General features: G+C 40.0%; 1 protein-coding gene across 3 annotated transcripts in view; it reads left to right on the top strand.

The window, feature by feature from the left end:
- Nucleotides 1-5,736: 5,736 nt before the first annotated feature.
- TPST1 (tyrosylprotein sulfotransferase 1) overlaps nucleotides 5,737-26,961 on the top strand; it is a 166,492-nt gene continuing 145,267 nt past the window's right edge. Inside the window, exon 1 of one of the 3 annotated variants that reach the window (XM_049639192.1) lies at nucleotides 5,737-6,043. The gene's annotated coding sequence lies outside the window, so the exon portion shown is untranslated. Of the gene's footprint in view, nucleotides 6,044-11,166; nucleotides 11,256-26,961 lie in introns of those variants that run through there. The other 2 variants (XM_049639190.1, XM_049639191.1) reach the window with 2 other exon arrangements.

Consider the following 26,961-nt stretch of genomic DNA (forward strand, 5'->3'; position numbering starts at 1 on the left):
ATCTCCTGTCATTACCATTTCTGTCCTTATCCTTGAGACCTCCTTTTGTCCCCAGCTCTCCACTCCCCACCCTTTCTCCCACAGCCATACGCGTGCCTCTGAAAGATCCAGGCTCCTTCACCTTGAACTGCCTAGGTAGTGTGTTGTCTCCATTCTCTGTTTCCAAACCCCTTGCTCCTGACCCTCATTTCCAGCTCCCTTGGACTCAGAGAGAGGATAATAAAGTGGGACCTGGCATGCTTCTCTTCTCCTATTTTCCATTTCTGAGGGCCTCCACCTCCCTTCCACCTCTCACCTCGGCACCATCCTCTCCCCATGCCAGATTCCAGAATGGCAATGCCATGAAGGGAGATCTGCTGCCTTCCAGCAGATCTGGAACCAAACCAAAGCCAACAATCCCCCCAGGTAGACGTGGTGGAGGGCTGTGCTGCCTGAACGTTGCTGGGTGGGGTGCACGGACTTTCCTTGCAGGAGGTGAGATTACTGTGTTAAGGAGTCCTCACCCTGGGCCAGGCCTTCCCAGGAGATGAATCCCCGAGGCGGAAGCTGTGCAAGGCTGGCCTTACAGGGCAGTGGCTTCCAGGCTGTCACTGGCTTCCAGGCTGTCACTGGAGGTGCCCACCTCCTCCCTTTCCTTGGGCCTGTGGGGGCTGCCTAGGCTGTTTGGAAGAAACAGACTCTGAGTCCTTTGAATTGCCTGTGGATTGGTCGGGGTGACGCTGTCCATGCCCTCAGGTGAGCTTATCTGAGGAGAGATCACCTGAAGGAGGTAAAGCTGGGGAGGGAAAATAGATACAGCTTGTTCAGAATATGCGTACCGAGTACGCGGCTTAAAAAATTACACAAAGCAATATACATGTCATGGGAACCAGATGTTCATATAGGCTTCAGTGGTGAGTTTTGCAGAAGAGGGGTTTTTAAATTCTGACTTTATTTATTTTAAATAGGTAATCCAAGCACATGACGCAAAATTTCAAAAAGTGCCAAAGTATGTAGATACAGTGAAAAATAAGTCTCTTTCTCGCTCCTGTCCCCAGGTCCCTCAGGTTTCCAGCCAGAAAGAGCCACTGCTACAGTTTACTGTGTGCCCTTCCAGAGGTTATTTCTGAAAATCATAGGCATGCGTGTGTACTTTTAAAAATTGCAGGGGCGCCTGGGTGGCGCAGTCGGTTAAGCGTCCGACTTCAGCCAGGTCACGATCTCGCGGTCCGTGAGTTCGAGCCCCGCGTCAGGCTCTGGGCTGATGGCTCGGAGCCTGGAGCCTGTTTCCGATTCTGTGTCTCCCTCTCTCTCTGACCCTCCCCCGTTCATGCTCTGTCTCTCTCTGTCCCAAAAATTAAAAAAAAAAAAAAAAAAAAAGTTGAAAAAAAAAATTGCAAATGGGCATGTTATATACACTGTTCTTAACTTTGTTCTTTTCACTTAAGAGTGTACTTTGAAGCTTTTCTCTTTTTAAAGTTTATTTATTTATTTGGACAGAGAGGGAGAGAGAGTGTGAGCTGGGGAGGGGCAGAGAGAGAGGGAGAGAGAGAATCCCAAGAGGGTCCGTACTGGCTTGATCTTACGAATTGTGAGATCATGACCTGAGCTGAAATCAAGAGTCAGACGCTTGACAGAGTCATCCAGGTGTCCCTGGAGTCTTTTTTCTTAAGATATACTACATGGATTGGAGGTAGATTTAGAGAGCAGAAAAACTTGTTTCCAAAGGGCTCTGAGCTTCGCTTCACTTCAAGCAGCTCCTTGCTTCTGGCTACTTTCTACAGTGTGGCTCTTGGGTCACCTAAAGCTGTCTTGCTCAGGGAGACATCCCATCACATGACAGGAAGGAAGGTCAACCTCCCTGCCAGATTTCACTGAAGGGATTTGTGTCCCGTTCTTACCAAAGTCTCGTCTAGAATTTGCTCTCACAGTTTAATAGGTAAGATACAAGCACCATCCCTCACCTGGCTACTCAGTTTTCTTTTTCTTTTTCTTTTCTTTTTTAAGTTTATTTATTTATTTTGAGAGAGAGAGAGACAGAGAGCAGAGAGAAAGGGAGAGAGAGAATCCCAAGCAGGCTCTGTGCTGTCAGTGTGGAGTCCAACGCAGGGCTCTATCCCACAAACCGTAAGATCATGACCTGAGCTGAAATCAAGAGTTGGACGCTTAACTGACCGAGCCACCCAGGCGCTCCTCAGTTTTTCTTCAGGTCTTGTAGTTGGGTGAAGTATTTTGGGGGCCATATGAAGGGTCACCTCAGTTGCAATTCTGTTTTGTGGAGAGGGACTGGCAGCGGCTCCAGGCCATGGTAAACACTTTTCTTGAAGGGGTCTAGAATGCAGGAAGTGGAATGGGGGACATAGCCCTTAATTTGTTGAAAGATTGGATTTGGGGGGCAGCCCTTGGGTCTATCTATAATCACTTTGAGGAGTGCTATCTCCTTCCTTCCCTCTCCTCTTGCTCTCGGCCTGCTAATCTTGCTCATTTTCTTTGGCTAAGCTTTGTAATCCTAGTGGTCCATTTCTTCTGCTCCAAAGCAGCTAGGGACAAATCTGAGCATGTTCTTCATTAGATTTAAATGTTCCAGGGGCACCTGGGTGGTTCAGTTGGTTAAGCATCTGACTTTTGGTTTCGGCTTAGGTCATGATCTCATGGTTCATGAGTTCGAGCCCCATGTCCGGCTCTGTGCTGACAGCAGCAAGCCTGCTTGGGATTCTCTCTCTCCCTCTCTCTGCCCGTCCCCTCTGTGTGTGCTCTCTCTCAAAATAAATAAATAAACAAACAAATGTTCCAAAGAAAATTGTCAGGGTGGGTATTTGTTTAAATTTCCTCAGATCAAGTTGCTTACAAGATTTTACTAACTTGGGACACCTGGGTGGCTCAGTTGGTTAAATGTCCAGCTCTTGATCTTGGCTCAGGTCGCGATCTCACAGTTTGTGACATGGAGCCCCTCGTTGGGCTCTGTGCTGTCTTCATGGAGTCTGCTTGGGATTCTCTCTCTCTCTTTCTCTCTCTGTCAAAATAAATAAACTTTAAAAAAAGATTTTGCTAACTGAATAAAGAGAAAACAAACTTAGATATGCTGAGCCCTTGTTAGAGAGGCACCAGAGCCAGGAGCTTTCAGAGGTTTGTTATCTCATTTTATTTATTTATTTTTAAATGTTTATTTTTGAGAGAGAGAGAGCAAGTGAGGGAAGGGCAGAGTGGGGTGGGGGGAGCAGACAGAGGATCTGAAGTGGGCTCCACGCTGACAGCAGGAAGCTTGATGAGGGGCTTGAACTCACGAACCATGAGATTATGACCTGAGCCAAAGTCAGCTGCTTAACCAACTGAGCCACTCAGGCATCTCTCATTTTGTTTTTTAAAAATGTAACAGCTTTGGGGTGCCTGGCTGGTTCAGTTCATAGAGCATGTGACTCTTGATCTTGGGGTTGTGGGTTTGAGCCCCATGTTGGGTATACAGATTACTTAAAAATAAAATCTTTAATAAAAGTAACAGCTTTACTGAGATATAATTCATCCCCTATTTAAAGTACACAATTCGGGGCACCTGGGTGGCTCAGTCGGTTAGGCGTCCGACTTCGACTCAGGTCATGATCTTGAGGTCCGTGAGTTCGAGCCCCGCGTCGGGCTCTGGGCTGATGGCTCGGAGCCTGGAGCCTGCTTCCGATTCTGTGTCTCCCTCTCTCTCTGCCCCTCCCCCGTTCATGCTCTGTCTCTCTCTGTCTCAAAAATAAATAAACGTTAAAAAATATATATTTAAAAAAAATAAAGTACACAATTCAATGGTTCTTAGTATATGCACAACACTGTGTAACCATCACACAATCAATTTTAGGACATTTTCATCAATTGCCCCCAAAGGAACCCCATATCCATTAGCAGTCACTTCCCATTTTCCTCAGCCTCCTCAGCCCAAGACATTTACTAATCTACTTGCTGTTGCTTTGGATTTACCTATTTTGGACATTTTTCTATAAATGGACTCATATGTTATGGGGTCTTTGTGAATATTTTCTTTCACTGAGCATAATATTTTCAAGATTCATCCACATTGTAGCACATATCAGAACTTCATTCCTTTTTTTTTTTTTTTTTTTTTTTTTGAGAGAGAGAGATAGAGAAGAGAGCAAGTGGGGGAGAGGCAGAGAGAGAGGGAGACAGAATCCCAAGCAAGCTCTGCCATGTCAGCGCAGAGCCTGATGTGGGGCTCGAACTCATGAACGGTGAGATAATGACCTGAACCAAAATCAAACGTCAGAGGCTTAACCGACTGAGCTACTCAGGCACCCTAGTACTTCACTCTTTTTTATGGCTGGATAATATTTCATTGTATGGATATACTAAATTTTGTTTATTAATCAGTTGATGGACATTTGGGTTCTTGTCACTTTATCAGCTATTATGAATAATGTTGCTATGAGCATTCATGTACAAGTTTTTGTGTGGCCTCACATGAACACACCTGCAACTCTCTGATACATATTCTATAGATCTCATTCTGCAGGTAGCAAAACATTCCAATATGGTAGACAGGAATTTTGAACAAAGATGTTAGATTCCCGAGCCTATGCTTTTTGCAATCTATGTTCTGTCCTTCAAGAAGAGGATATAAAGCAATCAAAGCATTTATTTCAGGGAGACATGGAGTCCACTGAAGTTGAAGTTGTGCTCTGAATTTCAAGGAAGCAGATCAGGCTTATAAAAGCAAAAGCCACAAGGTTACATAACTTTTTTTTTTTTTTTAATATTATGATTGTTGCTAGCAGTTTGCTAACAAACTGCTGCTAGCAGGTTGCTAGCAGACCTTAAACTTAAAATCTAATGCATGATTTACTTTTCAGCTACCAGGTGTTAACATTTTCTCTTTCAGTCCAAAGTGGAAGGATGAATGGGAGGAGACAGTGGAGTTGACACTGACAAGTTGCAATTGACAAAAGTCCAAAGTTCAATGGACAAAAGTAAAACGTTTGAGGTATTCCCAGAATTGCACTAGGCAAAAAATTTCCTCAATGTGCTCTAGACTCTATTGACAGTGACCCTTTGGCAATGCTTACTTCATTTTGAATCTTGTTCCACAGTTTATAGAAGTGAAATAATTGCTTTGACAGAATCTGGTATGGATATGTCAGTTCCTAACTGACATAAACATGAACTCTTAATTTTCAGGTGGGAAATGTCAGCCCTCTCCACAACGTTTGTCTTCCCTTTGCCTCTTCTCCAATCCCAGCTTTCACTTCTTTCTCTCAAGTATCAGTTCCCCATCCCTATGGTTGGGACAGAATCTCCAGTCACTCACTTACACTTTTTGTGTGGAATGCAATATTGTGTGAATTTGATATCTGTTCTTGAGTTATATCTCCTATGAGATGAAAGCTCCTCCGCCAGCAGCGGCCAGAGGGGTGGTATCTGAAGCAGTGGACATGCAAAAAGAAGATTTCTTGGAAAAGCTCCTTTTCTTGTCCGGCGGCAGGGTTTCACCGATGAAGGCTGCCCACGTGGGGGTTAAGGCGGCGTGGTCCGCACCCCTTGCGCAGCTCCCCTCCAGCCCGGTCAAGTGCGCCGTTGCTAGGGCAACAACCCGTCCGGGCAGGTGGCTGCTCGGAGCCCTCTCGCGGAGCGAGCACACGCAGGGACGCAGAGGCGCCCGTCCGGCCGCGACGTCAGACCCATCCCGCCCTTCAACGCCTGCAAGACCCGGCGCTATTCCCAGTACCACCTCCCGCGGGCGGCAGCTAGGGAAACCCACCAATCACAGAAGCCGACACATCTCCCGGGCCGGGCGTGCGGCAACCAATCGTGGCACACTTGTGATCCCAGGCCCACCCGAGAGGCTGGCGGCAGGGGCTGAGGCAGCCACGGCGGGAGTCGCTGCTGAGGCGGCTGCGGGCGCGGGTCGCGTCGGCGCTGCTCCGCGGGGCCGGGCCGGGCTGGCAGCAGCTGGCGCCTGGCGGTGAAGGCGGGCTCCCGGGGCGGGTGGAATGGCCCCCACCTAGGGCAGTGGGAGAAGCGGCTGAGCGCAGGATGCTAACGAGGCGGCGCGGCGGCTCCTCACTCAACCCAGGTAAGGGGAACGCCGCGCTCCCTGTGGCCCGGCTCGGAGCGCCTCCCCGGCCCCGCTGCCTTCCCGCCGCCGCCCACATGGCTCCGGGCCCCGGGCGGCTCGGTCCTGACATCCCTTGGCTGCGCGTCACCTCCTGCCCGCACGTCTCCCCATCTCCCTGCGGGCAGTTGTCCAGCCCCGCCCCCCGAGCGCGGCGCCCCTCGCCCTGGCCTGCCGGCTCCTGCACCCACACCCGCTCCCCTTCCCCCAGCGCCTGCGTTTCCCGGTCTCCGCTTCGCCGTCGTCCGCCTCGTCCCCGCCGTGGTCATCCCCCCGCCGCCCCCTCCCCTCTCCGTCCCCTCCCCTTTCGTAGCGCTGGCACCGTTTCCCAGCCCCTGCAGTCCTTTGGGGCGCCTTCCCGGGATGAGACCCACCTCCCCACCCCACCCCTCGCCCGCCGCGCATCCCGCCGGGATCAGATCAGACTTTTGCCTTCACTTGTACCCCGGCTTCGCTTCCACAGACTCACCCTCATGCCTGCCCCATATTGCCGTGTCCTCCGTACCTTCCAGTCGCCCCCCATCCCCCCCATGCCCCTGGGTTTTGCCCTTTTGCTCTCAGATGCCTTCCTTTCCCAACTCGCCTCTTTTTCCCTCACTTTCATCAGCCACGGTCACTAACACTTCTTTTCCTTTACACTTAAACCTTCAGACACCCTAATACCCTCCTGAACGCCAGATCCGTGGTTTGAACATCATAATTCGTCTTTCAATGACCTGCACGCATAACATGTAAAGTGTCTTGCCCAGAGCCTGGCACACAGTAGGCCTGCCACATAGTGGATGCTCACGCGTGTTAGTCTCTTCCTCCTTCAGGTCTCTGTACTCTCCAGATGGTCGTAGCAAGAGGTTCAGTATCCGGAAGGATTCTTGCCACTCCTTGAAGAGTGGTGCGGTAGATGGCAGGACAAATTAGTGAACTCCGAGTGTGAGAAAGAGATTAAATTGTCAATTATTTACTCACTGTATATATTCAGTAAAAAAAAAAAAAAAAAAAAAAACCCTGAATTCTGCAATCTTTGTGTTAAGTATTGTTTTATATTAATTGGCTTTGTAAATGATTCTTAGGGAGCCTCAAATACAATCACTCCCTTATCACCTCCCACCTTCAATCAGCAGTGTTTACCTACTAGCCAGAATACAGCGTTGTATGTAAGAAGTATTTCACTTGTTTCTCTCTCAGTTGGATAGTCCAATCCTGCAATGAATTTTCATCCTTTAAGAGCTTAGAGGAATCAGGTTTAGAATTTTGGGAATCAGCTCTTGAAGGGATCAAAAATGCTTAGGAGCGAAAGTTCTGACAAGTGCTGTAGGAGTGAAAGTAATTATCCCTCACTTTCCCAAACACTCTTTCTGGCAACCCAAGGAAGTAGCTACAGCCTTGTCTTTTTTTTTTTTTTTTTCCTTTCTTTTTTAAGAGTGAAATAAAAATGTAACTTTTTAGAAGTATAAAAACAATGTTACTGGCTTCAAGCCATTCTTGCTGCACGTGCTCTGATGGTCTCCAAGTCAGGATGAATCAAACAGTTGGTTTTTTCTGCTCCTAGGATCTCCAGAGCAGACTGGAGAAAATCATGTAAGTGAGCTGCTGATGCTGTTCTAAACTTCTGGATTCTGACTTTACTCTCACTGGCTGGAGATGCTTTGACTTCCCCCTAGGCTAATCTTATGTACTAAAACCTAAATGGCTGTTTGTAGATTTTTACCATTCTCCTCTCGGTGTCCTACTGGATGTTTTTCGTTGCTTATTTTGCAATAAGCAGAAAATTCACAGAAGAAATTGGTGAACTTCAGCCCTGACTACTAAAATTCTATCATTTTTCTGTGTGCCTATGCCTATCTGATTTCTGATCTCCTTTCCTTTTATCAAAGAAGGGTCCTCCTTTCTAAAACTAACATCTTTGATCTCTGCATTGTCATTTTTTACCTCAGCCTGCATACATGCTCAGATTTCCACCTTCCAAAACAAAAACAAAAACCTTCCCTTGACGCTTCCCTCTTTTTCATTTTCTCCGATTAACATGATATTCACCAGAGTTTCGGTTTATGTTCTTTTCTCTAGTTTCCTTGTGTGATTATACCTCCTTTCATGGCTTCAAATAGTGCTGTATTTATGGTTTTCAAAGATGTGTATTCGGTCCCCATTTTTCTTGAATTTCAAGTGTTCTTTATTTTCATTTGTCTATTGGAAAGCTAAACTTGGATAGTGAATGCTCCAAACTTGGTTATCTTTTCCTTTCCCTTCCCTTTACTCACATAGCCCCCTCAAGCACATATAAACATTTCTTGTTCCGTTTTAGTCCTTCATCCTAGAAACCTTAGAATCCTCTTCTCTCCTCACAGTAACTCTGTTATAGCTCATATTGTTTCTACTTGAAATCTTTTTCTTTCCTCATTGCCAGAAGATTGGTTGAAGCCTGGGTTATGTTTTTCTCAAATGGAGTTGGTCATTTTTAACCCAGGCACTACTTTATGAAACCACCTGGATAGCTTTTAAAGGGTAAGGATGAAGGGATGCAGGCTTCCACAGAGATTCTGATTCAGTCGATTTGCTCTGGGACCAGACATTGTCATTTAAAAAATGCTTCCTGGGGTACCTGGGTGGCTCAGTTGGTTAAGTGCTGGACTCTTGGTTTCAGCTCAGGTCATGATTTCGTGGTTCTGAGCTCCATGTCAGGCTCCGTGTTGATGGTGCACAGCCTGCTTGGGATTCTCCCTCTCTGCCTCTCCCCTGCTCTCTCTCTCAAAAAAACAATTTTTTTTTTTAAGTTTATTTATTCTTGAGAGATAGAGTAAGACAGAGCATGAGCAGGGGAGGGGAAGAGAGAAGGGGAGACACAGAATCCGAAGCAGGCTCCAGACTCTGAGCTGTCAGCACAGAGCCCGATGCAGGGCTCAAACCCATGAACCGCGAGATCATGACCTGAGCCAAAGCCAGACGCTTAACCGACTGAGCCACCCAGGTGCCCCCCCAACCCCGCTCAAAATAAATAAACTTAAAAAAATTTTTTTTAATTAAAAAAAAAACATGTTTCCCATGTGACTGTAATGTGCAGCTAGGGTGGAGAACTAGGGGGAGAGCTTAAGAGGAACTGATAGAACCCTGAGGAACTATAGTATTTAACTATAATACTATAGTATTTAAAAATCAGCATAAATGTCACTTTGTTGGCGTGGTTAGTTGCTTGCTTTCCTGGCACTTGGTAGACATACCTATTATAGTACATATCATTTTATTTAAATTATTGCTCGTGGGCCCATTTTTCTCATGACTAGGAGTTCCTTGAGGCCTAGGATCACGCCTGAAGGTAAGCTATGTCTCTTCTACACTACTCACAACACTTCTGACACCAAATATATGGGCTTTCCCTTTACAGTTCTCCGACTCTCCAAACACCAACTGGTGTTCTATAATTTAACCCAATTATGGCACCACCTACCTAGAGTTAGTGCAGATCCCACACATTAAGACTTTAGCCTCTGCCTGTCCTCCTCCTCCCCCACATGCCAGTTGCAAGTCCCAGGTCATGACCTGTACTTCGGTCTAACTGGCTGTAAACTGGGGCTTCCCACAACCCAGGTCAGTTATTTGCTATAATGGCTCACAGAACTCTGGGAAGCTCTTACTTAACCATTACCTGCTCATTAGAAAGGATATAACTCAGGAACAGCAAATGGAAGAGATACCTAAGGCATCTCTTGTGGGAAGGGGTATGGGACCTCCATGAACTTCCGTGCCTTCTCTGGGGGCACCATCCGGGCACATCCATGTGTTCACCAATCCAGAAGGTCTCTGAATCCCTTCAGTTAGAGTTTATGGAGGCTTCATTATGTAGGCATAATCATTGGTCGATGGGGATAAACTCTATCTGCAGCCCCTTTCCCCCATTCTGAGGTCAGGGGTTGGTTCTTCTGGCAACCAGCCCCCATCCCCCAAGATATGGTTGAAAGGGGCTTATTATGAATAACAAAAGATGCTCCTCCAACCCCATCAAGAAATTCCAAAGGTTTTAGGAGCTCTGTGCCAGGAGCCAGGGATGAGGACCTAATATATACTCTGTTATGTGATTCTTATATCACAGTATGGTAGTACCTTATTTATTTTTTTGTCACTGCCTTGTACAGTACTTAGTATATTTTACAAACTTGATAAAAAATTAGTTCAGCGAATCAGTTGGTAAATAATGTGAAACAGATCTTGAATTTACAGTTTTGCAAGATGACCATCTGTTTCTTTCTTGGCTGCTTAACAGGTCACTAGTCATACTTGCATAGTCATTCTTGTTTAAAAAAAACCACACACACACACACACTCTTTATAAATTAGAGTGGATTAAGATAAATATTATTTGCTCTTAGGATTTGGCTTTTAAGATGGTTAAGCTGTTACATGATTATAGAGGTTCATTCAGGACTTCCTCTTTAGGAGATACTATTTCTGGGGCGCCTGGGTGGCTCAGTCGGTTAAGCGTCCGACTTCAGCTCAGGTCATGATCTTGCGGTCTGTGAGTTCGAGCCTCGCGTCGGCTCTGGGCTGATGGCTCAGAGCCTGGAGCTTGCTTCTGATTCTGTGTCTCCCTCTCTCTCTGCCCCTCCCCGTTCATGCTGTGTCTCTCTCTGTCTCAAAAATAAATAAACGTTAAAAAAAAAAAAATTAAAAAAAAAATAGACTTTATGGATGGTTGAGACATAATGTATCTTCCATCTTTTTTAAACAAATAGCTCTGATTTTAGGCTCATAAGCTTTGGATTTTTCAAGTAGAACAGAACTGTTAAATTGATAAAAGATCTTGAATAGTGGCAGAACTATTTCTTTTTAAGAGAATTAAGGAAATAGGGAAGCCATCTACATATATGAATCTCATTGGCATTGGTGATGGTGAGGGGGAAATCGGTAATTCCCAAATATTTAGTTACTATTATAAGAAAAACTTGTAATTGCTCATATAATGGTACTTGTATACTTTGTAATAAGTTAGAATTAATATTTAAACAATAGAGTTGTCTTCTTTTGTTCTTTAGTTTTCTTAAGATTTTCTTGCTATTTCTGTTTGTAGAATTTGTGATGGACAGTTCTTTACTTTTAGCACTTGAAAATATTGTGCCACTTCCTTGACACCTCCATGATTTCAGATGAGAAACCCTCTATCGTTGGAATTCGTGTTTCCCTACAGGTGACGTATCCTTTCTCCCTGGTTGCTTTAAAGGTTTTTTCTTTGTCTTTAGTTTTCATAAGTGTAAGTATGATATATCTTGGCATGAATTTGTTTGAGTTTATCCTATTTGCAGTTCTTTTAGGTTTTTGAACTGTTAAGTTCATGAGTTTTGCCAAATTTTGGATGTTTCAGCCATTTTTGGAATAATTTATTAGCACTGTTCTCTTTCTCCTTTCTTTCTTTGTGAGAATACAAATCTTAGAACTTTTGTGATTGTCCTACAGTGTGGGAGGCATTATTTTTTTCTCTTTTGTTTAGATCTTTTCACTTTCATTGTGCTACTTCCAGTTTCAGCTTGACTCATTTTTGCCTCTGTTGTATTCATTCTGCGATTGAGCCCATCTAGTGACTTTTTGTGTTGGTTATGTTATTTTGCAGTTCTGTAATTTCCATTTGGTTCTTTTCTGTATCTTCTTTTTTAAGATTTTTTATTTTGTTGTTTGTTTCAGTTGTATAGCTCAATGCTCATTAAAACATGATGGCTGCTTTAAAATTCTTGTCAGGTGGGGCGCCTGGGTGGCTCAGTCAGTTAAGCCTCTGACTCTTCATTCTGGCTTAGGTCAAGATCTCACATCATGAGTTGGAGCCCTGAGTCAGGCTCTGTGTTGACAGAACAGAGCCTGCTTGGGATTTTTCTCTCTGGCCCTCCCCCACTTGTGCTCTTGCTTTCTTTTTTTCTCTCTCTCTCAAAATAAATAAACTTAAAAAAAAGTTTAAAAAAATTCAGATCTATGTCAGGTAATTCTAACATCTGATTCATGTGTGGTATTAGTGTTTGTTAATTGTCTTTTATTTATTCAAGCTGTGTTTTCCTGGTTCGTGGTATGATGATTGACTTTTTATTGTATCCTAGACATTTTTGATGTTTTGTTGGAGACTCTGGATCCTATTAAAATTTTCTGTTTTAGTAAGCAGTCACCCTAAGAGGTTTAGTGTGTAGGTCTTAGCCTACTTTTTTTTTGGTAACAACTTGAGTTATAAATCACATACCATACGTTTGCCCATTTAAGTTACAAGATTTTTTAGTATATTTACAGAGTTGTGCATTCATTACTACAATCAATTTTAGAACATTTTCATTACCCCACAGAGAAACTGTGCACTCCTTACTTGTCACCCCCAACTGTCCCATTTATTATCCCCTCCATCTCTAAGAAATTACTGATCTATTTTCTGGCTCTGTAGATTTGCCTATTCTAGACATTTCATGTAAATGTAAAAATATAATATGTACTCTTTTGTTACTGGTTCACTTAGCTTAAGGTTTACAGTGTTCTTCCATGTTGTAGAATGTACCGGTATTTTGTTTCTTTTTATTGCTGAATAATATTCCATTTTATGGACATACCATTTTTTTTTTTATTCATTTAATCAGTTAATAGGTGTTCAGATTGTTTCCACTTTTGGCTCTTATCAGTAATGCTGCTATGAATATTTTTGTACAAGTTTTTGTGTGGACATGAATTGCTGGGTCATATGGTAACTCTAGAACTCTAAGTGTAACATTTTGAGCAATTGCCAGACTGTTTTCCAAAGTGGCTGCCCCATTTCATATTTCTGCCAGCAATGTATGAATGTTCCAATTTCTCAAAGTCCTCCTTAACACTTGTTCCCTGACTCTTTGATTATAGCCATCCTAATGGGTGAAGTAATACTTTGGGGCTCCAGTTGCATTTCCCTGATGGGTAATGATGATGAGCATCTTTTCATGTGCTTTCTGGCTATTTGTATATATTTAGAGAAATCTCTATTCCTTTGCCTATTTTAAAATTAAGTAGTCTTTTTATTGTTGTGGGATTTCTTTATAATTCTAGATACTTACCAGTTATATGATTTGCAAATACAAATATCCCATTCTTTGGGTGTCATTTAACTTTCTTGATGGTACCCTTCGAAGCACAAAGGTGTTTAATTTTGATGAAGTTCAATTTATCATTTTTCTTTTTGTTGCTTGTGGGTTTTGTTTTGTTTTGTTTTGTTTTGTTGTTAGGCTCCATGCCCAATGTGGGCCTTATGACCCCAAGATCAAGAGTTGCATGCTCCACCTACTGAGCCACCCAGGCATACCCTTTAGGTTTCATATTTAAGAAACCATTGCCTGATTCAAGGTCATGAAAATTTAATCTTATGTTTTCTTCCAAGAGTGTTATAGTTTTAGCTCTTACATTTAGGTGTTTGTTCTTTTTTTGTGAATTTTGTATATGGTGTGAGATACGGGTCTAACTTTATCTTTTTGCTTATAGATATTCGGTTATCTCAGTACCATGTGTTGAAAAAAACCTATTCTTTCCCACTTTTAATTGTCTTGGCACTCTTACCCAGTTGGAATTTGGTAGGGATTGCATGGAACCTGTAGATCAATTTGAGGAATATTGCTATCTTAACAGTATTGGCCTTCCAGTCCAAGAACATGAAATGTGTTTTCATTTATTTAGATCTTAAATTTCTTTCAATAACATATATAATCTCTTCTAGTTTTCCATGTTCAAGTCTTGCATTTTTTGGTAAAATTTGTTACTTAATATTTTATTCTTCTGATGCTATTGCAAATGGAATTGTTTTCTTAATTCCATTTTTGTATTGTTATTGTTAGCACATAGAAACACAGTTGAGGGGTGCCTGAGTGGTTGAGTCAGTTGACCATCTGACTTTTAATTTTGGCTCAGGTCATGATCTCAGGGTCATGGGCTCCACGCTGGATGTGAAGCCTGCTTAAGATTCTCTCTCTTTCTCTCTCTCTCTCTCTCTCTCTGCCCCTCCCCTGCCCAAAGAAATACAGTTGAGTTCTGTACATTAGTCCTGTATCTTGCAACCATCCTGAACTCATTTAACAGTTCAGGATTTAAAAAATCCTAGTAACTCATTAAAAAAACTATAATCTGATAGTTTTTTTAATGAGTTACTAGGATTTTTTAAAAAATATTTATGAGGGAGAGAGAAAGAGAGAGAGAGAGAGAGAGAGAGCATGTGCATGCATGAGGGGGGAGGGGCAGAAAGAGAGGGAGACAGAATCCCAAGCAGGCTCCATGCTGCCAGCAAAGAGCCCGATGTAGGGCTTGAACCCACAAAGCACAAGATCACGATCTGAGCTGAAATCAAGAGTTGGACGCTTAACCAACTGAGTCACCCAGGCACCCCAAATGAGTTATTAGGATTTTATATATACATCATATGTCATCTCTGATGAGAGATAGTCTTACTTCTTCCTTCTAATCTGGATGCTTTTAAATTTATTTTTCTTGCCTAATCGCCTTGGCTAGAACCTGCTGTACAGCAGATATCCAGTCTTGTTGCTGATCTTAGGGGGTAATCATGAAGTGTGAAGTTAGCTCTGGGTTCTTAGATGTCCTTTTTCATGTTGATGATGTTCTCTTCTATTTCTGACTTATTCCTTGTGTTTAGCATGAAAGAGTGTTGGATTTTGTCAAGTGCTTTTTCAGTGCCTATTGAGATGATTGTGTGGTTTTTGTCATTTATTAATATGGTGTATGACATTACTTGATTTTCATATGTTGAAACAATCTTACATGACTGGGACAATCCACCTTTGGTCATGGTTTGTGATCCTTTATATATGTTTCTGGATTTGGTTTGTTGGCATTTGGCTCAGTTTTTGCATGTATATAGATAAATATATCTTTGTAGTTTTCTTGTAGTGTCTTTAGTTTTGGAATCAAGGAAAACTGGCCTCATAGAATAAATTGGGAAGTGTTTGCATTTCTTCTATATTTTGGAAGAGTTTTAAGGATTGGTGTTCATTCGTAAGGTTTGGTAGTATCCACTAGTGAAGTCATTTGATCTTAGACTTTTCTTTGTGGAAAGCTTTGATTACTAATTCAAATCTTTTTACTTGTTACAGCTTGATTCAGAGAATTTCTTTGTGAATTGATTTTAGTACTTTGTGTCTTCAAGGAATTTGTCTACTTCATGTAGTTACCTAATTTGTTAGATTACAATTGTTTATAGTATTCTGTATAATTCTTTAGAATATTTTTTATTTATGTAAGGTTGGTAGTAATTACTGATTTTAGTAATTTGAGTCTTCTTTTTTGTTCTTGTTAAATCTAACTAAATGATTAATTCTGTTGATCTTTTCAAAGAACCAACTTTTTATTCTGTTGATTTTCTTTATTCTTTGTTCTCTATTGTATTTGTTTCACTGTAGTCTAATTAATTCCTTCTGTCTACTGGCTTTGGATTTAAGTTACTCTTCATTTTCTGGTTTCTTAAGGTTAACAGGTTGTTGATTTGAGATCCTTTTAACTTTTAAAGTTTTAAACTTTTAAGATTTTATTTTTTAAATTTACATATAATTGACATATTGTGTAAGTTTAGGGTGTGCAACATATTGATCTGAGATTTATTTTTAATATAGGTATTTACAGTTATAATTTTGCTTATCGCATAGCTCTTGGTGCTTTTGCTACATCCCATAAGTTTTGTGTTTTTTATCTCAGTATTTCCTAACTTACTTTGGTATTTCTTCTTTGGCTCATTGGTTATTTAGGAGAGTGTTGTCTAATTTTCACATATTTGCAAATTTCTCAAGTATTTTTTCATGGTATTTTCTAAATCTATTGTGGTTGGAGAATATACTTTGTATGATTTTTATCCTTTGTATGATTTTTATGATTTGTTTCATGGCCTATCCTAGAGAATGTGCACATGAAAATGATATGTGTGTGTGTGTAAATACATACATACATATGTATTTATGTATGTATTGTTGCTTACTGTTGCAGCCTGCAGTCTTGTAGGTGTTTGCTGAGTCTACTTGGCAAATCTCTTTACTTGATCTTTCGTCTGATTGTTTTATCCATTATCAAAAATAGTATAATGAATTCTCCAAATATTATTGTTGAATTGTCTGTTTCTCCCTTCAGTGCTGTCAATTTTTGCCTCTTGTGTTTGGAAATTCTATTTTTAGGTGTATGTGTATTTATAATTGTAACTTCTTTATGGATATCAGGTCTTATAAAGTGCCTGTTGTTGCTAGTAACAAATTTTATCTTAAAGTGCATCACATGTGATGTTAGTTTAGCTACTCCGGAGACTTTTCGTTATGGCGCATGGTATATCTTTTCCCTCCTTTTGCTTTCAGCCCATTTGGTCATTGAAACTAAAGTATATCTTTTAGGAAACATATGTTTGAATGACTTTTTTAAAAAGTTTTTATTCAAATTCCAGTTAGTTAACATACAACGTAGTATTCGTTTCAGGTGTATGATATCGTGACTCACCACTTCCATACAATACCCATTGCTCATCACAAGTGCACCCTATAATTCCCGTCACCTATTTATTTTTATTTTTTGGGAGAAAGCATGAGTGGGGGCAGGACAGAGAGAGAGGGGGACAGAGGATCTGAAGCAGGCTCTGCATTGACAGCAGTGAGCACGATGTGGGGCTTGAACTCACAAACCGTGAGATCATGCCTGAGCCAAGGTCAGATGCTCAACCGACTGAGCCACCCAGGTGCCCCTCCCCATCACTTACTTAACCCATTCCCCCATCCGCTTCCCCTTTGGTAACCGTCAGTTTGCTGTCTATAGTTAAGAGTCTCTTTCTTGGTTTGTCTGCCTCTCTCTCTCTTTTTTCCTTTGCTTGTTTGTTTTGTTTCTTAAATTCCACACAGGAGGGAAATCATATGTTTCTTGCTTTCTCTGACTAACTTACTTCACTTAGCATAATACTGTCTAGGTCCATCCATGTCATTGCAAATGGCAAGATTTCATTCTTTTTTATGGCTGAGTAATACTCCATTGTATAGATATACCACATCTTTATCCATTCATCAGTCGATGGTCACTTGGACTGTTTCCATAATTTGGTTATTGTAGATAATGCTGCTGTAAACATCAGGGTGCGTGTATTCCTTTGAATTAGTATTTTTGTATTGTTTGGGTAACTGCCTTGTATTGTGATTACTGGATTGTAGGGTAGCTCTGTTTTTGTTTTGTTTTTTATCTTTTTGAGGAACCTCCATATTGTTTTCCAGAGTGGCTACGCAAGTTTGCATTTCCACCAATAGTACAAGAGGGTTCCCCTTTCTCTACATTGTCACAAACACCTGTTGTTTCTTGTGTTGTTGATTTTAGCTGAAAGGTGTGAAGTGTAGTTTTTTTGTTTTGTGTTGTTTCATTTGAGAGAGTTCCTGAAGGTGGGGAGGAGCTCACCCGATGCAGTACTTGAACTCATGAACCGTGAGATCATGACCTGAGCCGAAGTCAGATGCTTAACTGACTGAGCCGCCCAGGCGCCCAGGTATAGTTTTGATTTGATTTTCCCAGATGATGAGTGATGTTGAGCGTCTTTTCATGTGTCTGCTGGCCAACTGTATGTCTTCTTTGTAAAAATGACTATTCATGTCTCCTGCTGATTTTTGAATTGAATTATTCATTTTTTGGGTGTTGAGCTTTATAAATTCTTTATATACTTTGGATACTAACCCATTATTGGATATGTCATTTGCAGATATCTTCTCTGGTTCCTTAGGTTGCCTTTTAGTTTTGTTGACTATTTTCTTCACTTTGCAGAAGCTTTTTATTTTGATGAAGTCCCAATAGTTTATTTTTGCTTTTGTTTCCCTTGCCTCAGCAGATCTCTCTAGAAACAAGTTGCTACAGCTGATGTCCAAGAGGTTCCTGCCTATGTTCTCCTCTAGGATTTTATGGTTTCAAGTCTTACATTTAGGTCTTTCATCTATTTTGATTTTATTTTTGTGTTTGGTATAAGAAAGTGGTCCAGTTTCAATCTTTTGCGTGTTGCTGTCCAGTTTTCCTAACTCCGTTTGTTGAAGAAACTGTCTTTTTCCCTATTGGATATTCTTTCCTGCTTTGTTGAAGATTAATTGACCATATAGCTGTGCGTTCATTTTTGGGTTTTCGATTCTGTTCCAATGATCTATGTGTCTATTTATGTGCCAGTACAACAAAAATAAAAAGCTCTATGGTCTCCATTGAGGGTGATATTATCAGTGGTTTTTATATATATGCCCTTTGTTATGTTGAGGGATGTTCCTTCTAAACCTACTTTGTTGAGGGTTTTTATCATGAATGGATATTGTACTTTGTCAGATGTTTTTTTCTGCATCTATTGAAATGATCATATGGTTCTTATCCTTTTTTTTATTAATGCGATGTGTCACGTTGATCAATTTGTGAGTATTGAACTGGTGTTGCAACCCAGGAGTAAATCCTACTTGATTGTGGTGAATTATTTTGAAATGTATTACTGGATTTGGTTTGCTAGTATTTTATTTATTTATTTTTAATTAAAAAAATTTTTTTTATGTTTATTTATTTTTGAGAGAGACAGAGACAGAATGCGAGTGGGTTGGGGCAGAGAGAGAGGAGGCACAGAATCTGAAGCAGGCTGCAGGCTCCAAGCTGTCAGCACAGAGCCTGACATGGGGCTCGAACTCACGAGCTGTGAGATCATGACCTGAGCCGAAGTCTGACGCTCAACCAACTGAGCCACCCAGGCACCCCAGTTTGCTAGTATTTTATTAAAAATTTTGCATCTGTGTTTATCAGGGATGTTGGCTTGTAGTTCTCTTTAGTGGAGTCTTTCTCTGGTTTTGGTATCAGGGCAATGCTGCCCTCATAGAATGAGTTTGCAAGTTTTCCTTTTTCTTTCTTTCTTTTTTTTTTAATAGTTTGAGAAGAATAGGTATGAATTTTTCTTTAAATGTTTGGTATAATTCCACTGTGAAGCTGCCCTGGACTTCTGTTTCTTGGGAATTTTTTTGATTACTGATTTAATTTCTTTGCTGGTTATCAGTCTGCTCAACTTTTCTATTTCTTCCTGTGGTAGTTTTGGTAGTTTATATATTTCTAGGAATTTACCTATTTCTTCCAGTTTGTCCAATTTATTGGCATATAGTTTTTCATAATATTCTCTTATAATTGCTTGTATTTATGTGATGTTGGTTGTTATTTCTCCTCCCTTACTGTGGTTTTATTTATTTGGGTTCATTCTCTTTTCTTTTTGATAAGCCTAGTTAAGAGATGCAAGCAGAACTGGGTGAGTGTGTGTGTGTAGGGGGGTGTTGGAGCCAGGGAGTGATGAAAGAAGAGGCTAGGGGCAGGTAAGAGCTGGATCTGGAAGGATTTTATATGTTATGGCGAGGATTTTGTTTTGAGAGAAGTAAAGGGCTTGAAAGGTTTTAAGCAGGGGAGTGTCATAAGTATATTTGCATCTTAGATTACTTCTGAAACAGGATATTGAATGAACTGACTGAAGGTCAGAGAGTATCAGTTATTAGGCTATGGAGTTATGCAAGTGAGAAAATATGAGGGTGAGGATTAAAGCCATGTCAGGAGGGGAAGAAGAGAGAGGGAGAATAGATTCAAGAGACACGAAGCGAGAAAAATTGACAGGACTTCACAAGTTACCATGGAGAAGTTAAGGGAGAAACTACGTAAAGTCTCCCAGATATTTATCTTGGGCATCTAAGAGGAATCGGCTCATTTACCAGTAGAAGAAATAGAAGAGGGGGAGAAATTTACTAGGGAAGATGTGTTCCATTTGGTCTTCTTAAATTTGACTGCCAATGGAACATCTAGATAGAGTTGAGTTGTGCTTTGGCCTTTGAATGATCAGGTTGAGATTTGGGATGCAGGCCTTGGTTGAAAATAGAGTTGAGAGGCATCAGAATGTAAGTAGAGGATAGCTGTAGATGAAGGAGGGTGAGTGTGGGAATGTGGATGAGGGAACCCAGCACCATAAATTAAACAATTGTCAGTGTTCTGTGATGTTTGCTTTTGAAACATATCAAATTTGTGTACATAGTTGAGGCTGTTTTTCCCTGGGCTTTCTATTTTGTTCCACCAATGAATCTTAATACCATAAGTTATAATAGTTTTGTTAATACTTTAATATTTGTGTGTATTCTTTCCCAAACTCTTGGAAAAACTATTTTTTCTACGTGCTATAAATTTTGTAGATTCAGCTTAAAAAGTCCTGTTGGGATAATGATTGAAATTGCAAAATTTTTTATGACTTCCAGATTACTTTGTTTGTGTTTATTTGTATCTCCTTGCTTCATTTTTGACATTTGTTGAAAATTTGCTTTGTTTCAGATGACTCTAAAGGTATGTTACGGAGATTTGAGAAGATTTCACTAGGTGTTTATTATTCATCTGTATTTTCTTTGCTTTATATTTTATCTGATATTTATGCACTCACTGCATGATGATGTATTTTAATTTGTACTTTAAAGGAGCTTGTAATCTACTGAGGGTAAACTAACCACAATACAGTGCATGAGTGTGCAAACCAACATGTTGTTCCCAAGTGCCTGAGGTTACAGAACTTGGAACAATCTATTTTGGGGGCGAGGGAGATAGGAAAAGAACACTGAGGAGGTGTGTATAAAAGGGAGAATAGGGCATAACCTAGGAGGCAGCAGGATGAGTAGAGGGCAGGTATGGAGGTGTTTTGTGTGGAGTGAGAGTGGTCCTGAATGGGGCAGGCTGCATGGGAGGAGAGCTGGGAAGTGAAGTTGGAAGATGAGGAGGAGCCAGTGTATGAAGGGTGCCACAGGCCTGTGGTCTTTTTTTGTTTTTGTTTTTTTAAATGTTTTATTTTTATTTATTTTGAGAGAGAGAGAGAGAGAGAGAGAGATGAATCAAGTGGGGGAGGGGCAGAAAGAGGGAGAGAGAGAATCCCAAGCACGCTCTTCACTGTGACTGTGGAACCTCACACGGGGCTCGATCTCATGAACCATGAGATCATTACCTGAGCCAAAATCAAGAGTCAATTGCATAACGGACTGAACCACCCTGGTGCCCCCCCCCCCCTTTTTAATTATTGAAGTATAGTTGACATACAATGTTATATTAGTTTCAGATGTACAACATAGTAATTTTTTTAAAAAGTTTTTATTCCAGTTAGTTAACACACAGTGTTGTATTAGTTTCAGGTGTACAGTGTAATGATTGAACAATCTATATATCACCCGTTCCTCATCAGGACAAATGTATTCCTTACTCCCCATCACCCATTTAACCCATCCCCCAACCATGTCCCCCTTGCTAACCATCAGTTTGTTCTCTATAATTAAGAGTCTGTTTCTTGATTTGTTTCTTTCTCTCTCTGTTTTTATCACAACATAGTGATTTGACAGTTCTATGAATTACTCAATATTTACAATGATAATGCTTACAGTCACCATCCATTCCCATACAATGTTATTACAATATTATTGACTGTATTCTGTATGCTGTACTTTTTATCTCTGTGACTTATTTATTTTATAACTGGAAGTTTCTGCCTCTTGATTTCTTTCACCTATTTTGCCTATCTCCCAACCCCCTCCTCTCTGGCAACCACCAGTTTGTTCTCTGTATTTATGATCCTGTTTTTGTTTTTTTGTTCAATTATTTTTTTACATTCCATGTATAAGTGAAATTTTATGGTATTTATCTTCTGACTTATTTCACTTAGCATAATACCCTTTAGGTCCATCCACGTTGTTGTAGATGGCAAGATCTCATTCTATTTTAGGACTATTCCATCACACACACACACACACACACACACACACACACACCCCTAACACATACATACATACATACATACACACATACATACATACAGGGGTGGCTCAGTCGGTTTAAGTGTCAGACTCTTGATTTTGGCTCAGGTCATGATCTTACTGTTTGTGAGTTTGAGCTCTGCATCAGGCTCTGCACTGACAGTATGAAGCCTGCTTAGGATTCTCTGTCTCCCCTTCTCTCTCTCTGTCCCTTCCCTGCTCACACACACACACACACAGTCTCTCTCTCTCTCTCTCTCTCTCTCTCTCTCTCTCTCTTTATTTCTTAAAATGCATAAACATTTTGGGGCGCCTGGGTGGCTCGGTCGGTTAAGTGTCTGACTTCAGCTCAGGTCATGATCTCACCGTTCATGAGTTCGAGCCCCGCGTCGGGTTCTGAGCTGACGGCTTGGGGCCTGGAGCCTGCTTCGGATTCTGTGTCTCCCTTTCTCTCTGCCCCTCCCCCATTCATACTCTGTCTCTTTCTCTCAAAAACTGAATAAAAAGTTAAAAAAAATTTAAAAAATGCATAAAAATTTTTTTAAATTAAAAAATATATTCAAACATGTATGTGCACACACATATATATACATACATGCACACATACATATGCACACACGTGGTATATATATCTTTTCCATTCATCTGTTGATGGACTCTTAGGTGGCTTTCATATTTTGTCTCTTATAAATAATGCTACAATAAACATAGGGGTGTATATATCTTTTTGAATTAATGTTTTCATTTTCTTTGGATAAATGCCCAGTAGTGGAATTACTGGATTTATATGGTATTCTACTTTTAATTTTTTTGAGGAACCTCCATTCTGTTTTCCACAGTGGTTGCACCTATTTACATTCCCAGTAATAGGGCATGAGGGTTCCCTTTTCTCCACATCCTCACTAACACTTGTTTCTTGTCTTTTTGGAATAGCCATTCTTATTGATGTGAGGTAATATCCCATTGTGGTTTTAATTTGCATTTCTCTGATGATTAGTGATGTTGAGCATCTTTTATGTGTTTGGTGGCCATCTGTATATCTTCTTTGGAAAAATGTCTACTCAGGTCCCCTGCCCATTTTGTGATAGTTTGTTCTTTTTGGTGTTGTATTGTATATGTTCCTTTTATATGTTGGGTATTAATCCCTTATTAGATATATCATTTGAAAATATCTTCTTCCATTCAGTGCATTACCTTTTTGTTTTGTTGATGGTTTCCTTTGCTGTGTAAAAGCTTTTTATTTTGGTGTAATTCCAATAGTTTATTTTTGCTTTTTGTTTCCCTTACCTACAGAAACATATCCATGAATATGTTGTTGCTAAGGCTGATGTCCACAGGATAAATGCCTGTTTTTCTTTTAGAAGTTTTATGGTTTCAGGTCTCACATTTAGGTCTTTAATCTATTTTGAGTTTATTTTTGTGTATGGTGTAAGAAAGTGATTCAGTTTCATTCTTTTGCAGGTAGCTGTCCAGTTTTCCCATCACCATTTATTGAAGGCACTGTCTTTTCCCCCTACTGTATTCTTGCCTCCTTTGTCATAGTTTAATTGACCATGTAAGCATGGTTTTACTTCTGGGCTCTCTATCCTGTTCCATTGATCTGTGTGTCTGTTTTTGTGCCTGTACCATACTGTTTTATTAGCATAGCTTTATAGTATATCTTGAAATCTGAGATTTGTGATACCTCCAGCTTTGTTCCTCTCCTTCAAGGCTACTTTAGCTCTTTGGGGTCTTTTGTGGTTCCATACAAATTTTAAGATTGTTCTAGTTTTGTGAAAAATACTATTAGTATTTTGATAAGGATTGCATTAAATCTGTAGATTGCTTTAGGTAGAATGGACATTTGAACAGTATTAGTTCTTCCAGTCCATGAGCATGGCTGTATCTTTACATCTGTGTTGTCTTCAGTTTCTTTCATCAATGTCTTATAGTTTTTTTTTTAATTTTTTTTTTAACGTTTATTTATTTTTGAGACAGAGAGAGACAGAGCATGAATGGGGGAGGGTCAGAGAGAGGGAGACACAGAATCCGAAACAGACTCCAGGCTCTGAGCTGTCAGCACAGAGCCCGACGCGGGGCTCGAACCCACAGACCGCGAGATCATGACCTGAGCCGAAGTTGGCTGCTCAACCGACTGAGCCACCCAGGCGCCCCATTGTCTTATAGTTTTTAGAGTATAGGTCTTTCACTTCCTTGGTTAAATTTATTCTTTTTGATGTAATTATAAATGTGATTATTTTCTCTTCCTACTAATTGTTGTTAGTGTGGAGAAATGCTACAGTTTCTGTGTATTTTGTATTCTACAACTTTACTGAATTCATTTATTCTAATAGTTTTTTGAGGGAGTTGTTGGGGTTTTCTATATATAGTAACATGTCATCTGCAAATGGTGACAGTTTTACTTCTTTTTCACCAATTGTAATGCCTTTTATTTCTTTTTTTTTGTCTGATGGCTGTGGCTAAGACTTCCAGTACTATGTTGAATAAACATGATGAGAGTAGAAATCTTTGACTTATTCCTGATCTTAGGGGAAAACGCTCGGTTTTTCACCATTGAGTATGATGTTAGCTTTGGGTTTTTCACATTTGGCTTTTATTATGTTGTGGTATGTTCCTCTAGATCCACTTTGTCGAGAGTTTTCATCATTAATGGATGTTGTATTTTTTCAAATGCTTTTTCTGAATCTGTTGAGATGCTCATGTGGTTTTTATCCTTCCTCTTGTTAATGTAATATATCACATTTAAAATTTTGTGAATATTGAACCGTTTTACATCCCACTTGATTGTGATAAACGATTCTTTTACTGTGTTGTTGAATTCAGTTTGCTAATATATTGTTGACGATCTTTACATCTGTGTTCACTAGAGATATTGGCATGTAGTTTTCTCTTTTCGTAGTGTCTTTGCCTGGTTTTGGATCAGGGTAATGCTGGCCTTATAAAATGTATATGGGATCTTTTCCTTTCTCTACTATTTTTGGAATAGTTTGAGAAGAATAGGTGTTAAGTCTTCTTTAATCATTTGGTAGATTTCATCTGTAAAGCCATCATTTGGTGAGAGTTTTTGATCACTGATTCAGTTCAAATTTTCTACTTCTTCATCACTCAGTTTTGGAAGATTGTATGTTTCTAGGAATTTATCCATTTGTCCTAGGTTGTTTGTTTGGTTGACATAATTTTTCTTAGTAACTTCTTATAATCCTTTGTATTTTTGTGGTGTTTGTTGTTATTTCTTCTCTTTCATTTCTGATTTTATGTGTATGAGTTTTCCCTTTTTTTACTTGATGAGTCTGGCTAAAATGTTTATCAATTTTGTTTATTTTTTCAAAGAACTAGCTTTTTGTTTCATTGATCTTTTCTATTTTTTTTTTTTGTCTTGATTTCATTTATTTCTGGTGTTTATTATCTCATTCCTTATATTAATTTTGGGCTTTGTTTTTTTTTCCTAATTCTTTAGGTGTAAGTTTAGATTATTTGAGAATTTTCTTGTTTCTTGAGGTAGGCCTGTATTGCTGTAAATTTCCCTCTTAGAACTGCTTTTGCTGTGTTCCAAAGTTTTGGACCATTGTGTTTCCATTTTTATTTATCTCCATGTAATTTTTATTTCCTCTGATTTTTTCACTGACCTACTGGCCATTTGGTAGCATGTTGTTTACCCTCCCTGTGGTTGTATTTTTTCTAGTTTTTTCCTGTGATTGATTTCTAGTTTCATACCATTGTGGTTGGAAAAGATATTTGATTTTGTTTTAGTTTTTTAACATTTATTGAGACTTGTTTTGAGGCCTAATGTGATCTATCCTGGAGAATGTTCCATATGCACTTGAAAAGAATGCGTGTGTCCTGCTGTCTTTGGATGGAATGTCCTGTATATACCTGTTAAGTCTATCTGGGCTAATATATCATTCAAAGCCACTGGGTTTTGTTGTTGTTGTTGTTGTTGTTGTTGTTGTTGTTTTAATTGATTTTTTTGCCTGTATGATCCATTGATGTAAGTGGAGTGTTAAAGTCCCCTACTAGTTTTGTGTTACTCTCAGTGTCTCCCTTTAGGTCTGTTAATATTTGTTTTCCTTTTTTTTTTTTTTTAAGAAATAACTTTTTGAAAAAAAAAATTTCAGGTTTATTTATTTTTGGGGGGAGGTGGGTGGGGGCAGAGATAGAGGGAGAAAGAGAATCCCAAGCAGGTTCCACACTGTCAGCACAGAGCCTGATATGGGGCTTGAACTCACAAATCATGAGATGATGGCCTGAGCTAAAACCAATAGTCGGACACTTAATTGACTGAGCCACCCAGGGCCCCAATATTTGCTTTCTTATTTAGGTGCTTCAGTGTGGGATGCATGGATACTTAAAATTGCTATATACTCTTGTGGGATTGATCCCTTCATCATTATGCAATGTCCTTCTTTGTCTCTTGCTACAGTGTTTCTTTTACAGTCTCATTTGTCTTATATATCTATCCCAGCTTTTTTTCCCCGCCCACTTCCATTTGCATGGAACATCTTTTTCCATCTCTTCACTTTTAGTCTGTATGTGTCTTTAGGTCTGAAGTGAGTCTCTTGTAGGCAGCATGTAGATAGATCTTGTAGTTTTCTCTGTTCCTGTTTATTCTTGCTGTCTTCCCTTGTAGTTTGATGGCTGTCTTTAGCGTTATACTTGGATCTCTTTCTCTTTTTTTGTGTGTATCTGTCATAGGTTTTGGATTTGTGGCTGCCATTGGGTTCATATATAACGTCTTATGTGTATAGTAATCTATATCACATTAATTGTAGCTTAAGTTTAACCATTCTGAAAACACTAAATTTACTACTTCCTCCATGTTTCATGTATATGGCATGTGTTTACATCTTTACTAATATTTTATCTTTTCAAAGATAAAGTAGTTTTCAGATAACCATTGTGAAAGCACTAAACTTACTACTCCCTCTGTTTTTCATGTATATGGCATATTTTACATCTTTACATCTTTTACCAATTTCTGTAGATATGATTGATTTTGCTACTTTTGTGGTTCAGCCTCCATACTGATTTAATAAGTGATCAATCTACTCCTCTCATTATGTCTGTATTTACCTGTGAAATTTTTCTTTTCTTAGTTTTCTTAATTCTGATTATAGCCTTTCTTTC

The sequence above is a fragment of the Panthera uncia genome, chromosome E3 (genome assembly GCF_023721935.1).
Source record: "Panthera uncia isolate 11264 chromosome E3, Puncia_PCG_1.0, whole genome shotgun sequence".
Classification (NCBI taxonomy): Eukaryota; Metazoa; Chordata; class Mammalia; order Carnivora; family Felidae; genus Panthera; species Panthera uncia.